The sequence below is a fragment of the Tiliqua scincoides genome, chromosome 2, assembly GCF_035046505.1.
Source record: "Tiliqua scincoides isolate rTilSci1 chromosome 2, rTilSci1.hap2, whole genome shotgun sequence".
Lineage (NCBI taxonomy): Eukaryota > Metazoa > Chordata > Lepidosauria > Squamata > Scincidae > Tiliqua > Tiliqua scincoides.
Genome location: NC_089822.1, coordinates 5535996 through 5552761, shown reverse-complemented (window position 1 = coordinate 5552761; position 16766 = coordinate 5535996). Strand labels below are relative to the sequence as shown.

The 16766-nt window shown below is 49.4% G+C and overlaps 1 pseudogene; it reads left to right on the top strand.

The window, feature by feature from the left end:
* Nucleotides 1–11278: 11278 nt before the first annotated feature.
* On the top strand, nucleotides 11279–11395 carry LOC136642433 (5S ribosomal RNA; annotated as a pseudogene).
* Nucleotides 11396–16766: the final 5371 nt, after the last annotated feature.

Below are 16766 nucleotides of genomic sequence, written 5' to 3'. Positions count from 1 at the left end.
CTTCTGCCCAAGGTAAATAAACAATTTTTCAGCTTACCTCTTCTGGCTTGCCTGGTTCTCTGCTAGCACACAGGATACGTGGCCACTGAGTCAGCACCCCTGCACACTCGCAAAGGATAGCGTTAGGCCATAAGTATCTGCTTCATCTAAAGTTCCAAACAACACAGTCCTGGAACGAGCTGGAATCCCTAGCATGTATGCACTGCTGAAACAGAGATGGCTGCGTTGGCTCAGTCATGTCGTGAGAATGGATGATGGCCGGATCCCAAAGGATCTCCTCTATGAAGAACTCGTGCAAGGAAAGCACCCTACAGGTAGACCACAGCTGCGTTACAAGGACATCTGCAAGAGGGATCTGAAGGCCTTAGGAGTGGACCTCAACAGGTGGGAAACCCTGGCCTCTGAGTGGCCCGCTTGGAGGCAGGCTGTGCAGCCTGTTTCCCAGTTTGAAGAGACACTTGGCCAACAGTCTGAGGCTAAGAGGCAAAGAAGGAAGGCCCATAGCCAGGGAGACAGACCAGGGACAGTCTGCACTTGCTCCCAGTGTGGAAGGGATTGTCACTCCTGAATTGGCCTTTTCAGCCACACTAGACGCTGTTCCAGAACCACCACTCAGAGTCAACCACCATACCATAGTCTCTCGAGACTGAAGGTTGCCAACTACTACTACATCTAAACTTTGTCCAAATCCTCCTCTTCCATCCACATACCTTTATTGAACAGGCAACTATCCAACTTGGCTGGTATCAAACTGGCATGGACCGGGGAGAGCCAATCCCATCCCACCATCAGTGCTTTGTGGTCAATGACTTTCATTGGGCTTCCTGAAGGACATGAACAGGACTGCTACAATCTGGCCTGAATGGAGTTTGTGTAACAGTTTAGGAAAGGCTCAAATGGCTCAACTTCCTACAGAGTTCATCATTACTTTGACTATGAAAACCAACCAAAACTGTAGGCAAGCAATTATTAGGGAAATATGATGTTATAATAATAATAATAATAATAAAAAAAAACTTTATTTCTATCCCGCCCTTCTCCCCAAAGGGACCCAGGGCGGCTAACAACATATAAAACAGATTAAAACATAATTTCACACAGATAAAAACACATTAAAAAACACATTAGCAGAACCCATAAAAACAGTAGTCAGATAAAAGTCAGAATAAAAGAGCATAAAACAGCAGTACTTAGAGGAATCAAGCCTGTAAAAAGCAACTAAAAGATGTATAAAAGATGTTAAAAAGGCCATGAAGTCAGAAGGCTTGGTTAAACAGCAAGGTCTTCAGGCCTCGCCGAAAAGTCTCCAGCGAGGGAGCCATTCTCAAGTCAAGGGGAAGGGAGTTCCACAACGTTGGTGCCACTACTGAGAAGGCCCTATTTCTTGCCGCCGCCCCATGTACCTCTTTAGGCGGCGGCACTTGTAAAAAGGCCTTCTCTGATGACCTGAGAGGACGAGTCGGATTGTACGGGAGTAGGCGATCTCTAAGATAGCCTGGCCCAGAGCAGTATAGGGCTTTAAAGGTCAAAACCAGCACCTTGAATTGGGCCCGGAAACGAATGGGCAGCCAATGTAGCCCCCGGAGAAGCGGGCTGACAGAGTCAAATCGCCTAGCTCCAGTGACCACACGGGCCGCCGCATTCTGCACTAATTGCAGTTTCCGAACCGTCTTCAGGGGCAGCCCCACATAAAGCGCGTTACAATAGTCTAACCTCGATGTCACCGTAGCATGGATCACCGTGGCCAGGTCTGCACGATCCAAGTACGGACGCAGCTGGCGCACCAGCCGAAGCTGAGCGAAGGCCCCCCTAGCCACAGCTGCTACCTGGAAATCCAGGAGCAGCTGCGAGTCCAGGTGGACCCCCAAGCTGCGGACCTGCTCCTTCAGAGGGAGTGCAACCCCATTCAGAGCAAGCCGATAATCCAGCACCTGCATCGAGGATTTCCAAACCAGGAGAGCCTCTGTCTTATCCGGATTTAATTTCAGTTTGTTAGCCCCCATCCAGATCCTCACTGCTTCCAGACAGCGCTCCAGGCCCTCAACCGCCACCCTGGAGTCTGGAGGAAAGGAGAGATAAAGCTGGGTGTCATCAGCGTATTGATGACACCCCACTCCAAAGCCCTGGATGACCTCTCCCAGTGGTTTCATGTAGATATTAAATAGCATGGGGGACAGAATTGAACCCTGCGGCACCCCGCACCTCAAAGGCCAGGGTGTCGAACAGGCATCCCCCAGCACCACCATCTGGGACCGACCTTCCAAGTAGGAGCGGAACCACCGCAAAACAGTGCCTCCAACTCCCAGCTCGGCCAATCGGCCCAGAAGGATACCATGGTCGATGGTATCGAAAGCCGCCGAGAGGTCCAGCAGGACCAACAGGGACGCACTCCCCCTGTCCAGTCCCCGGCGTAGGTCATCCACCAAGGTGACCAAGGCAGTTTCCGTCCCAAAGCCCGGCCTGAAACCAGATTGAAAAGGATTCAGATAATCTACTTCATCCAAGACCCTCTGGAGTTGGGCCGCCACCACCCGCTCAATTACCTTGCCCAGAAACGGGATGTTGGAGACTGGCCAATAGTTGTTCAACACAGTGGAATCCAGGGAGGGCTTCTTCAGGAGGGGGCAAACCACCGCCCGCTTCAAAGCAGGTGGCAACGTCCCCTCCCCCAAAGAAGAGTTGACCACCCTCCCCGTCCACTCAACCAGTCCACCCCGGGCAGCTCGTATCAGCCACGCTGGGCAAGGGTCAAACAGGCAGGCAGATGGCCTCACACTCCAAAGGAGTCTGTCCACATCCTCAGGCTGCACAAGCTGAAAAAGAATCCCACAACACTGGACAAGCAGTTGCCAAGGGGACATCGTCAGACACTGTCAATGTGGCATCCAAGTCGTAACGAATGCGATCGATTTTATCTGCAAAATGTTGCGCAAACACAACATAGCGGCTGACCGTGTATTCCTCCTGGTCCACTGGCAGGGCCTGATGGAGGAGGCCCCGCACCACATGGAACAGCTCCGCCGGACGGCTATCAGCAGACGCAATGGTAGCAGAGAAGAATGATTTCTTCGCTGCTACCACTGCCACGGAGTAGGCTCTATAATGAGCTCTACTCCGTGTCCGATCGGATTCATCACGAGTTTTCTGCCACCGTCGCTCTAGACGCCTGCCCTGCTGCTTCATCATTCGCAGCTCCTCAGTAAACCAAGGAGCCGCTCCGAGTCTGCGACGTGGCAGAGGTCGCTCCGGAGCAATCTCACCCACTGCCCTGGACATTTCCCCGTTCCAGAGGTCAACCAGGGCCTCAGATGAGGTGCCAGTCTCGGCAGTGGGAAAATCCCCCAGAGCTCTCAGGAAACCTTCAGGCTCCATTAGCCTCCGGGGGCGGACCATAGAAAACGATCCCCCACCTCTGGGGAGGTAGGAAGTCGCAACCAGCCTAAATCTTACCAGGAAGTGATCTGTCCATGACAACGGAGTGATCTTGATCTCCTCTACATCCAGATCACTGCTCCCGTGCCCAGCTGTAAATACCAGGTCCAACACATGTCCTGCAGTATGTGTCGGGGCCAAGATCTTCTGGGACAGGCCCATGGTTGTCATGGCAGCCATGAAATCCTGAGCTGCACCTGCCACGGGCCTCAGCATGAACATTGAAGTCCCCCAGCACTAACAGGCGGGGGGCCTTCAATGCCACCCCTGAGATCACCCCAGTCAGCTCAGGCAGGGAGACTGTTGGGCAGCAGGGTGGGCGGTACACCAACAGAATCCCAATCCTGTCCGGTCCTCTCAACACAACATGCAGGCACTCGAACCCAGCAGACTGCTGGACAGGGCACCTGGTGAGAGAGATGGACTCACAATAGACCATTGCAACTCCCCCTCCCCGTCCCTGCAATCTTGGCTGCTGCAACACCTGGAAGCCTGGTGGACAAAGTTCAGAGAGACTAACGCCTCCCTCCACGTCCAACCAGGTCTCCGTAATGCATAGCAGGTTGGCTTTCTCATCCAGAATCAAATCCTGGATGATACAGGTTATTATTCACCGACCTGGCATTCAAAAGTAGCAGCTTCAGATCCAGGGACTCACCGCCAAGACCACCAGGCATCTGAGAATTGGGGGAGGGACCAGAAGGGGAGATGATCTGCCTATGATTAACTCTCCTCCTGTAACGGCCTGTCCGACCCCCACCGCCATATCTCCCCTGGCCCGTCACTCTCTTGATAGTGGCACCCTTCCCTTCCCCTGAGCTCCCTCCTGCGAGCACACACATGTGGCGAGGCCCGCCTTCTGAGACTGGCCTGCAGGCGGATCCTCTGCTGTAAAAACAATTGTTGCTCCTCTCTCCCCTGCCTCCACCAACGGGGAGGGTATCCGACTGCTGCTAGTTGGTCCGCTGATGGAGAGGGCACCTCATCTTCCGGGCACGAGCCCCAGGCTAAGAGCCACGGGCCAAGAGCCCTTTGGCTCTTGCCCTTCGGCTTGCGCCAAAGGTTCACACCTCTGGCAAGCCCAGCAAGCTGGAAATACCTGGGAGAGGAGGAGAGCAATCAGGCAGGCCTGCAGACTCCACCCCCCAGCCAAACAATCTCCCCAGCTGGGCCTGATGGTCCCTTCCAGAAACTGCCTCTGGAGAGCAGCCTCTGGCAAGCCCAGCAAGCTGGAAATACCTGGGGAGAGAGAGGAGGAGAGCAATCAGGCAGGCCTGCAAACTCCACCCCCCAGCCAAACAGTCTCCCCAGCTGGGCCTGATGGTCCCTTCCAGAAACTGCCTCTGGAGAGAGAGGTTATAACCTTTCCTAATAAGGATGGCAAATGAACTTGGTAGTACAGTGAACCCTATTTAATGGAATAATAGGCATGGGATCTCTTAATGCAGGAAGTCCATTAAATCCAAAGACAATGAAGTCAATGCAGACATTCACACACTAAATGTATATGACTAATTTGTAACGGAGAAGAAAGTGTACATTTCTGAAGTGTGTGAAATTGAGTGCGTTCACTGCATCAGAGTGATTGGTGCTAGAAACTAGCAGGACAACTGAGACACAAAGGTCCAGAAGCTTCAGACCACAACCTCAGAGAAATCAGTCATTCTCATTCAGTTGGAACCATGGACAAAGAAGCCACCATCTCCTCCCCATCAAAGATCTCTGTAGGGAGCCAAGCTTCCTGATAGCCCCCAAAGTCGAATTCCTTTGGCCTGAAGACCTTCCAATCAGGGAAAGTAAGAAAAAGGCTCAGTAAGTAAGAACAAGGCCCAGGAAATAATAACAGGGTAATTTTGACAAATTTTATTTTGTGAAAAGCAAGAACAAGCAAGGCACTTCATTTATGTATCAAATGAATACTGCAAAAACAGCAGGAATTTTACAAACATCAATATTTGATGCAAACAAGGAAATTAACTGTTGTTGCCTCACTGAGAAGTATAAGGTTATGTTGTTGCCTCACTCTTCTAAGAAGTATAAGGTTTTTCTCCTGATTGGGTTCTCTGGTAGCTCAGACTATGACACTGACTGAAGGTTTTTCCACACTCCTGGCACTTACACGGTTTCTCCCCTGTGTGGCTTCTGTGATGCTTTAGAAGGGTGCTACGCTTACTGAAGCTCTTTCCACACTCCTGTCACTGATAGGGTTTCTTCCCTGTGTGGGTTCTCTGGTGGCTCATAAGATTAGCACTCAACCTGAAGCTCTTTACACATTCCTTGCATTTATAGGGTTTCTCCCCTGTGTGGGTTCTCTGGTGGATCTGAAGTTTTCCACTTTGACTGAAGTAGAAATGCCACACTCCTGGCATTTATAGGGCTTCTCCCTTGTGTGGGTTCTGTGCTGTGAAGAATGAATCTGCTTTCTCTTTCTTCTAATCTGGTTCCAAACTGATTCTGTTGAAATAAGAAAATTAATGCAACAAGAGACCAAAGGAAGAAACTGCTGCTAGTTAGTGAAGTCAGAAGTCCTTTTTCTCTCTCCAGAACCATGGCCCAGAAAAGTCCAGAAAAGTCACACCAACTTTTAACTGCAAGTGGCTTCATCAATATTATCTTTTCCTTCTTTAGAGGTGAAGGAATCTCAGAGAAATAAAGGCCAAAACTAGAAAGAAAGAAAGCTGTCTCCTATTGAGTTGAATGCTGCCCTGAAAGGGTGCAACTGAACCATCCAAAAGTGTATCCAGAATATGGATGACCATCTGAGTTTCTGAAGGAAACCGGGGCCAAAAGCACGCCCAGGCTGTGCACTGGTTCCTTCAGAGAGAGGGCAACACCATGTAGAAAAGGACAAACTTCTCCCAGGTGGCTCTGTAGAGAAAAAGGATCTCTGCACTGCCTTGATTAAGTTTCGGTTTGTGCTTCCTGAAGGACACTATCAGGACTGCTGCAATCTGGCCTGGACAGACTCTGCGTAACAGTTTAGCAAAGGGTCCAAAAATTCAACTTCCTACGGAATTCAGCATTATTTTGCTTGTGAAAACCAAGCAAAACTGTAGCAAGCAATGATTATGAAAATACTAGGATGTTATACTTGTCATCTGCAAGAGGGATCTGAAGGCCTTAGGAGTGGACCTCAACAGGTGGGAAACCCTGGCCTCTGAGTGGCCTGCTTGGAGGCAGGCTGTGCAGCATGGCCTTTCCCAGCTCGAAGAGACACTTGGCCAACAGTCTGAGGCAAAGAAGGAAGGCCCATAGCCAGGGAGACAGACCAGGGACAGACTGCACTTGCTCCCAGTGTGAAAGGGATTGTCACTCCTGGATTGGCCTTTTCAGCCACACTAGACGCTGTTCCAGAACCACCATTCAGAGCGCGATACCATAGTCTTTCGAGACTGAAGGTTGCCAACATGTAGGATGTTATATCATTTCCTAACAAGGATGGAAAACGAACTTGGTAGTACAGTGAGCCCTCAATTCAATGGGAGAATAGGAATTGGTTCTGCTAACCCCCAGCTAATTTATGGCACTGTGTCCTCAGGTTGAGAGCTACCCTCCTCATCAAGAGACCCAGATCTGGGCTGGCCAGGAAGGGAGGATGTGGGACCGTCAGGCGTGGCAGCAGCCATGGCCGGGTCATGCAGCCCAGCCACCAACACCCCTCAGCAATATCTATTGGAAAAGAGGTTCCTACCTGGGCATCTATCAGTTGAGAGGCAAATGATCCTCCTTACCTACAAAGATCACATTTTCATAATTCTCCATCATGACAGACTCATACAAGCGTCTTTGGCATGGACTCAGCAGAACCTACTCTTTGTGGCTGAAATACAGTGCTATCTCCTTGAATGAAATCAGGCTCTGAAGGAAAAAGAGTAATAATACCTTATTAGCAAGCCAGCCTAGGTCATGACTTCAATCCCAAGGGAGGAAGCATGCCAAGGACTGAGAACCTTGTGCATTGAGTAGTTAGAAGGAGAATAAAAGGGGAGGGGAGGAAACAGGAACTCCTCTGAAGGAGAAGTGCAGAGTAGAGAGGGGAAAATGCAGGGAGAGAAGGGATGGAGGTAGTTTAGTTGGGCTTTCCAGAGGAACCCTGGAGAAGGAAAGGAAGATTTGGGGTTGCAGGGAAAGAAGCAAGTGTGGTGCAGTCAGTCCAGACTGTGGCGAAAGGGCTGCGGTTGGGAATGGTCCTGGAGGAGAAGCCAAGCCGTCCCCTGCAAACCTCCCTTACCTGGCCTGCCATTTCTGCCCTTCCACAAGGCTCGCTGTGCTTGGATTCTCTGCTACCTGTCAGGGAGAGAAAGGAGACCTGCATCAGTTTCTTAACCCTGCCTACCTGCTTCGTGCACATGCTTGAATCGCCTTCTACTGTTTGAGGTGATGGCAGCAGTGAGAGGTTGGGCAGAGTCAGGGAGGAAAGTATTGATGGCTCTTGGATGGCGAGACGGTACACACTGCGGGGTGGGGATTCTAGCCATCACTCTTATCTCTGGCTCTTGAGTGGATTAATAGGGTAGGCCTGGGGGGGGGCTGGCAATCATTGGGGGGGATAAGAACCCAAAGGGGCTGCATTAGATCCTTGCACAGGCACCTGTGGCTGCCTGCCCAACCCAGGCCTCATTCACAGGTGCAGGAGGAGAGTCCAGCAGGCCCTTCTCTCTCCTGGGCTTGTGCAACCAGGGGCTCAGTGCAGCCTGTGCAACCCGAGCCAAGCTCTGCAGTCAAGGACCTGCCACTGCACACACCTGCTCCCAGGCCGTCCCTCCCTCCCTGGCTGAGCCTTCCTGAGGATCCCTTCCCTTCTCCAGCCCTCCAGCAAGGCCTCTTCCTCCCCCTTGCAGGCTCAGAGTCCCAGATCTCACAGCACGGCCTCTTGGGAAACGTAGTCCCCACACCCAGCAGACCCACTGCACATCATTAACAGTTATGTATGTGCCATTGGTCTCCCTTTCCCTCTTCTCTGTCATTTCCTGTCGTTTCTCCTGTGTTTTTGCTGCCAGGGACAGGATTCTTTTCACTTTTTTTTTAAGTCTCCTAAAGCTCGGTGGGTCCCAGCAGAGTGTCATTTTACAAAGTGGGTTCTGGTGCTAAAAAGTTTAAGAACCACAGTTCTATGGTGTTTTGTGGAGTGGTAAAGTGCAATAACAACAGAATCTGCAAACTCCTCCATGTAAAAGTATCCCTCCAGGTGGGTGATGTCAGGGGTCGACCAGGTTGGGCTTTGGTTGACTCCCACCTGGGGAGGTCAGTTCCTGAAACTTTAGGATCCATTGTAGCCACAGTGCCCTGGACACCATCAGGGAGCAGGTGGGGGAAGCATGGGGGTCTACTGCATGGCTTTGCCTACAGCCCTTGCCTGCAAGCTGGTGCTGATCCACTGATCCAGGCAGTACACACAAAAATCCCTCCACTAGCCTCGCCTTCCCCCCGACAGGTCAGTTTTCTATGCACAAAGAAGAGATGGGAGCCTCCCTGGTCTGTGGTGGTGTCACCTGCTCAACAAGACCTCTGAGGTTTAACCACCTCAGTGGCAGCTCATCAACATTGAGGCCCTCATCAGGATTGAGAAGGAGGAGATATTAGCACAAACAACATTCATCAATATCCTATGCCCCTTCCGGGCCTCAATCCGCTGGTCCTGGTCCATGCTGACTTGTGCCATGATATAACTGGTGCAGGTCTGAGTAGACCCACTGGGCCAGCAAGGGGAAAATGTTCCTTTACCCTGAGGAGGCCACCAGGGCTTTGTGGGATCCTTTGTGTGCTCTGTTGGTGGGGCTGAATTGCCTCTTGGGGAGCCAAACTGAATTGGGTTGTAAATCTATTCAGGTTGCAATCCTAGCACGTTTCCTTGGGAGTAAGCCATTGAGTTTCATGGGACCTACTTCTGAGCAGACATGCATAACTTGGACTATAAGTTAACCTTTAACTCGCTGCATTGGCTGCAGTATTCCTGGCAGTCTGCTTCCTCATCCCGTACACAGCAATGCCGTACAATTTTCCTTTCTGCACGCCATGCAATACATACACTTTTAGGTCGCTCTTTTGTCTCTGGCTCAGCCGTGGACCTCCTCAGCCTCATGCCCGGAGCAAAGCTCCGTGATGGTGCCCCCCAAGGGCTATCGCTGCCCCCCATGCAGAAATCTGTCCCCGTCCCCCCACTCACCAGAGGCTCACGGACCACAGCCCACACCGGAGAAACCTCTGTGAGGTTCCCTGGCACTATAAACTGTGCTTCTGGCAAACCGGAAGCACAGTTTCCACCCCTGTTGGAGCTTCCATGGGGGTCCCTGTTGTCCGGCGCCTGGGGCATTTGCCCCAGCAAACCCAGTGGTAGGCATGCAACTACTCTGGCTCAGACATCCTCTTCTGCATTTCCCAGATAGGAATAGAGGGATCTGCATGAAACACCCCTGTTCTTAAACCAAAGTGCACATTGCGAGTCTCACTCCCTCCACCCAATTATGATATGTTGTTGGAGGCCTTCCTGAGTGCTCACTTACTCTGCAGTAGATGTGACCTGGAATCCTTTGAGATGCCAGGACTCAAACCTGAAATATATTGAAGCAAGAGTTTTAGAAAAAATGCTTCTGAGCATGCGTGGAGTGCCTTTGCTTCACGTGCATCTTGGATAAGGAAAAGGACTTTCCAGTCAAAAGAAACAGCTTCTAACCACCCCTGAACTCTTGTCTCTCTCTCTTAGAAACTAAACACCGCAATGACTGCGGTTATCTTTATTCAGTCAGTGTCTGGTGTGGAAACTTCCTTATAAATGCAATATCTGTGCAGTTAAATCTATATTGAACCATGACTTGAAGAAAGATAGAAAAATAAAAAACCAAACAAAGCTCTAATCTGTTGCAGACTGTTGTCAATCACCTGTCAGCTCTAGTGACCGATATTGAAACCCACTCACTCTGGAGCTGTGCCATAGTTACAAAATTAATGGTCCAATCTATTGAAAGGAAGCGGCGGTGGAACATGTGTTCCCCTGGTGCTAGCTGCCGTGAAAGTGCTTAGTGGCAGCGCAAGGAGCCAGTGCTCCAGTGGGAAGTCCATAGCCTTCTCTTGCGCACTGGCAGAGTGACCGTCCCGCTGGAGCAAGTAAGCCCAGTGCAGGGGGCAGGATGGGGTGGGCAGGAGGTTGACTGGGGTAGGGGGAGGGCTGAACAGGGAGGAGGTGGGACAGGATGGGCAGATTGGGTCTTGGAGTGGGCAGGTTCAGTGATGGTGATGCAGGCCAAATCCCAGCCCTCTTCCCTGGCCTGATCTGCCTGCACGAATCAACGCAGACTTGTACCAGTCGATCCATTGCAGCTGCTAGGGCTTACACCAGGGCAAGGGGACAAATATCCCCTTACCCCCAGAAGACCTCCAACAACCAAAAATCCCCCACAGGATGCATCAAATCCTGCACCAGAGCTGCTCCGTTGCTGCATGGGGATTTAAGAACATAAGAGCCCTGCTGGATCAGGCCATGGGCCCATCTAGTCCAGCTTCCTGTACCTCACAGTGGCCCACCAGATGCCTCAGGGAGCACACAAGACCACAAGGAACCTGCATCCTGGTGCCCTCCCTTGCATCTGGCATTCTGAGACAGCCTACTTCTAAAAACAGGAGGTTGTGTGTACCCATCATGTAACCTGTGATGGATGAAATTCATATGGATGAAATGGGAAACCATAACTGATACCATAACTACCATTCCAGAAATGGTAGGTTTGAATTTCTTTCTCTTGTGCATTAAGAAGGGAAGAAGGATAGGGAGGAACATGCATCATGTTGTCGTAACAGTAAATAATGATTTGGTGTGATGTCTGAATGTGGCCCCTTATTTCCACATGTAATTTGAAACTGTTACCCTGCACATGCCTGATCTCGTCTGATCTCGGAAGCTAAGCAGGGTCAGGCCTGGTTAGTACTTGGATGGGAGACCGCCTGGGAATACCTGGTGCTGTAGGCTTATACCATAGTCTTTCGAGACTGCAGGTTGCCAACCACCAATTTGAAACCATGGTTTGGGCTATCCATCGTTCAGAACCCACATTGTGATTTGAGCTTCCATATGTATAAGAGGTCAACTGGAGTTTAGAGATGCCTTTTTGCTTCCATTAGTCATTCCATTTCCACCGTGCAGCAGCCCTCTTGGCCCTAACTCTGGTGTGTCAAATCTGTGAATAGACATAGCAGCATGCCATAGTGAGCAGAAACTGTGACTTGCAAACCAGTTTCAAAGTGTAGTTTCAGACCCCAAATTTTCAGTGCCAAGCAAACCAGAATTGCTTAGCTAAACAAAAACATGGTTTTGAATTATGTCCAAACACTACGTCACAGATGTGATCGAACCCATCTCCAGGGAGATGGGGGATGGATGCCTCCCAGATCTCCAGGGTCAATGCAAGGGCTTCTGTCCGACTTATGCCCTTGGCTGTCTCTCAGACTCCACGTAACTTCATATTTTAATGTCGCAATGATCTCCCGCCTGCCCCACCTGCTTTCAAAACGTGCCAAGTCGTAAATGGTAGACTCGAGCGCTTTTGTGGCCTATAAAATTTCTCCGGCTGTTCGTGATAGCGGAGGTGAATCGAAAAGGTCAGTGGAATTTTCCCAGCAGGGAAAATTCCAGGCAGCAGCACTCTGACAGGTAGCGCTGGAGAGTGGTGCACCGAGGCAGAGCTGCCAACCTTCCCCTTTGTGTGCATTTGATCCCCGCGCAGCTGGAGAAACCCTGAATGCGAACTCTGCGGGGCCACTCAGGATTACCAGGCCTGGCAGCTTTCCATCCTCTGTAACATGGCAGCAATCTTGGTTTCTATGGCGACAGAATCACTTTCGTGCTTTTTTATATGGAACTTCTGAGCTGGGTGGGAAGCTCAGGGGGTCCTTTCCTCATGGCCGGTCACATTGCAGCAGTTGCCAGTTGCAGGCGTTGAATGAACTGATCTTAAAAACATGCCTGCATGCAAACAAGTTTTAAATGGGGTAACTGAAAAGTCTGGAGTCATTCCATCAGACCAACTCTTTTCTTTCCTGTCAGGGCATCAGTGCCTTTTACACTTGAGCAACAGGCAGAAATTCTGTAAGTGAAGCTTTTTTTTTTTATTGCATCCTGATGCTGGGATAATTTCTTTACCCAGCATGCAGTTAATCTGTGGAACTCCTTGCCACAGGATGTGGCGATGGCCTCTGCCCTGGATGCCTTTAAAAGGGAACTGGACAGATTTCTAGGGAAAAGTCCACCACAGGTTACAAACAATGATGCATCCTCCTGGTTTTAGAAATAGGCTACCTCAGAATGCCAGGTGCAAGGGAGTGACAACAGAGTGCAGGCCTCTTGTTGTCTTGTGTGCTTCCTGAGGCATCTGGTGGGCCACTGCGAGACACAGGAAGCTAGACTAGATGGGCCTTTGGCCTGATCTATAAGAACATAAGAAGAGCCCTGCTGAATCAGGCCATAGGCCCATCTAGTCCAGCTTCCTGTATCTCACAGTGGCCCACCAGATGCCTCAGGGAGCACACAAGACCACAAGAAACCTGCATCCTGGTGCCCTTCCTTGCATCTGGCATGCTGACATAACCCATTTCTAAAATCAGGAGGTTGCACATACACATCATGTGTTGCACATACGAGGGTCGCCCAGAAAGTAATGCACCACATTTTTTTTCTCAGCCTACAGTAATGGTACGAATGCGAAACTTTAGATATACATTATTTGAATTTTCAGGAGCGCACACACAAATTTTTGGTTTCTTCAGACAGATAGCGTAGCTGCAGCAGTGTTTCGAAATGGCATCTGTAAGTGATGTACGTTACAAGCAGCGTGTCGTCATTGAATTTCTCACTGCGGAGAAAGAAACTGTTGGGAACATTCACAAACGTTTGTGTACAGTTTATGGAGAATCTGCAGTCGACAGAAGTATGGTTAGTCGCTGGGCACAGAGGGTGAGGCCATTAGAAGGCGATTCAGCAGAGCTCCAAGATTTGCAGCATTCGGGGCGGCCATCCACGGCTGTCACACCTGACAAGACACAGCTTGCTGATGTGCTCATTCGCGAGGACCGACGCATAACGACTAGGCAGTTGGCGCTGAAGCTGTCAGTCAGCAAAGGAAGTGTGGATGCAATCATCCGTGCTCTTGATTACTCAAAAGTGTGTGCACGATGGGTTCCGCGCTGTCTTACGGTGGACCACAAATCTCTCAGAAAAAACATTTCTTCTGAGTTGCTGAAATGTTTTGAAGATGAGGGGGAAGCGTTCTTGTCCAGGATTGTGACAGGTGATGAAACCTGGGTTCACCATTTTGAGCCCGAAACAAAACGACAGTCGATGGAATGGCGCCATCCTCAATCTCCACAGAAGAAAAAATTCAAAGCAACTGCTTCCGCCGGTAAGGTGATGATCACTGTGTTTTGGGACTGTGAGGGCATCATACTCATTGATGTGATGCCAAGAGGCAGCACCATTAATTCTGAAGCTTATGTGAAGACATTAACCAAACTCAAGAAGCGCTTCCAGCAACTTCGGCGCCATAACAACCCAGGTGAATGTTTGATTCAACATGATAACGCTCGGCCTCACACAAGTTTGAGGACTTCGGAACACATCACTAAACAGGGTTGGACTGTGTTACCCCATCCACCCTACAGCCCTGACCTAGCTCCCTCAGACTTCCACTTGTTTGGGCCATTAAAGGATGGCATTCGCGGAAGACATTTTGAGGATGACGAAGAGGTGATTTGCACAGTGCAGAAATGGCTTCGTGACCAGAACAAGGAGTGGTACCGACAGGGCATACGTGCCCTTGTGTCTCGCTGGAGGACGGCCATAGAACTGGACGGAGATAACGTGGAAAAATAGGGAGTGTAGAAGAAACATCATTCTTTCTTGTGTGTTTCATTGTGTTCAATAAATAATTGTTGAAGAAAAAAAATGTGGTGCATTACTTTCTGGGCGACCGTTGTACAAAATCCGGTGGGGCTCTTCTTATGTTAACATAAGCTTAAGCTCTGCAGGTGCTGCATTTCTGACCAGAAAAAGGGTGGCAACACCTAGCATCTCAATCGTTTTGAAAAAGGGTTCAAAACCTTTTTAAGATTACAGACTCCCAATAGATTGCCTGATAAGTACCCATACTTCACCAGACTCGAAATCATCATTGGCATAATCACCAGTCCTATTAGATACTAGTACTAGTCAAAAAAGGTCAATTGCTTGTTTTTACTTTACATATGGATAGCTAGGAACAGAATACCTCAATCTGTTCTGCTAATGGTGATGGTTAATAACAAAACCTAACAAAATTTTTTTTTAATTGTTCAGAGATCGAGTTCCATACTCCCATCATTTGGATCCCATACCCCAGGGGATATGGATACCCCTGGTTAATCCCTGATCTAGATATTCAAGGAGTATAAAAGAAATTCCCATTCAATTGTTCTGGCACTGCACGTTGGTAGTGGGATGTACCTTGTCACATTTTTGCTTAAATGTCCATGGGCAAAGCAACCTTATGTAGTCACTAAGGCTAAGGTAGCCAGAGATACCACCTAAAGAAAGATTCATTTTCGAGTTCTGGACTACAGTCACAAAACTGTATGAACTCTGATGAAACTCACTTGGAGCAATATATCATGCTCCACTACCTAAAAATATATTCTGCAAATATATTTCAAATATGCCTGCTTATATTTGGCATATAAGCAAGTATTCTGCTTCAAGTCAGTTTCATTAGTTCTAGGTGTCAGCTAACTACTTTTTAGTTTTATTTTATTCACTTGAGAACGGCCTACAGAGTTAGGGCATAAGAACATAAGAACAGCCCCACTGGATCAGGCCATAGGCCCATCTGGTCCAGCTTCCTATATCTCACAGCGGCCCACCAAATGCCCCAGGGAGCACAACAGATAACAAGAGACCTGCAAGGCTTCCTGGGAATTGTAGTTAAGAGCATAAGAACAGCCCCACTGGATCAGGCCATAGGCCCATCTAGTCCAGCTTCCTGTATCTCACAGCGGCCCACCAAATGCCCCAGGGAGCACACCAGATAACCTCATCCTGGTGCCCTCCCTTGCATCTGGCATTCTGACATAACTCATTTGGACACCTATGGGAAGGTTGCTATTCTCTGGAGGCACTGAGAATTACCACAGCACTCTGTGTCTCCCATTTTGAACCACCAAGAGAAGCCCATTGCTGGCAATGAATAAAGCTTGAAGATAACCACAATTCTAAGTCTGCTGAGATTGTTCTTGAACCCTGATTCGCCGTGCAGCACAGGGAGCACACCAGGTAACAAGAGACCTCATCCTGGTGCCCTCCCTTGCATCTGGCATTCTGACATAACCCATTTCTAAAATCAGGAGGTTGCGCATACACATCATGGCTTGTACCCCATAATGGATTTTTCCTCCAGAAACTTGTCCAATTCCCTTTTAAAGGCGTCTAGGCTAGACGCCATCACACATCCTTTGGCAAGGAGTTCCACAGACCGACCACACACTGAGTAAAGAAATATTTTCTCTTGTCTGTTCTAACTCTCCCAACACTCAATTTGAGTGGATGTCCCCTGGTTCTGGTGTTATGTGAGAGTGTAAAGAGCATCTCCCCATCCACTCTGTCCATCCCCTGCATAATTTTGTATGTCTCAATCATGTCCCCCCTCAGGCGTCTCTTTTCTAGGCTGAAGAGGCCCAAACGCCGTAGCCTTTCCTCATAAGGAAGGTGCCCCAGCCCAGTAATCATCTTAGTCGCTCTCTTTTGCACCTTTTCCATTTTTACTATGTCTTTTTTGAGATGCGGTGACCAGAACTGGACACAATACTCCAGGTAAATGTCAGGATAGGACATAGACTTTGTGATTGTAGCCTAGAACTCAAAAATGAATCTTTCTTTAAAGCAACCTTATGTTGCCAGGTGAGCCTTTAAGATGTGTGTAATATGTGCACACAAGAGAAAGCATCCATTGTGTGTGCAGGGACAAAGTGGAATGGCTCATGGCACAGCTAATTGGCATGGAATGAAAAGATGGGGGAGGTGAGGTTAAAAGGACGATGATCGGGAGCTTTCATTGCCCGGATAAAAATATAATAACTGAAGTGGGGAATAATTTAAAGTGCAATGTAACCAACAATCACTAAGACAACTAGGCCTGAAACGTCAGCAGTTTCTAATTACAGCACTGTAAGGCCCTCTTACGATTCGACTGTGCCATCAATTGACTGTGCAAGTCACCAGTGACAGAGTGGGGTGGGGTGGGGGGCTGATGGTCAGAGCTGCTGAAGGCCAAGGTACCAATCTGTATCTGCCAAGGCAAGCTGATAGTGTTGCAGAGCAG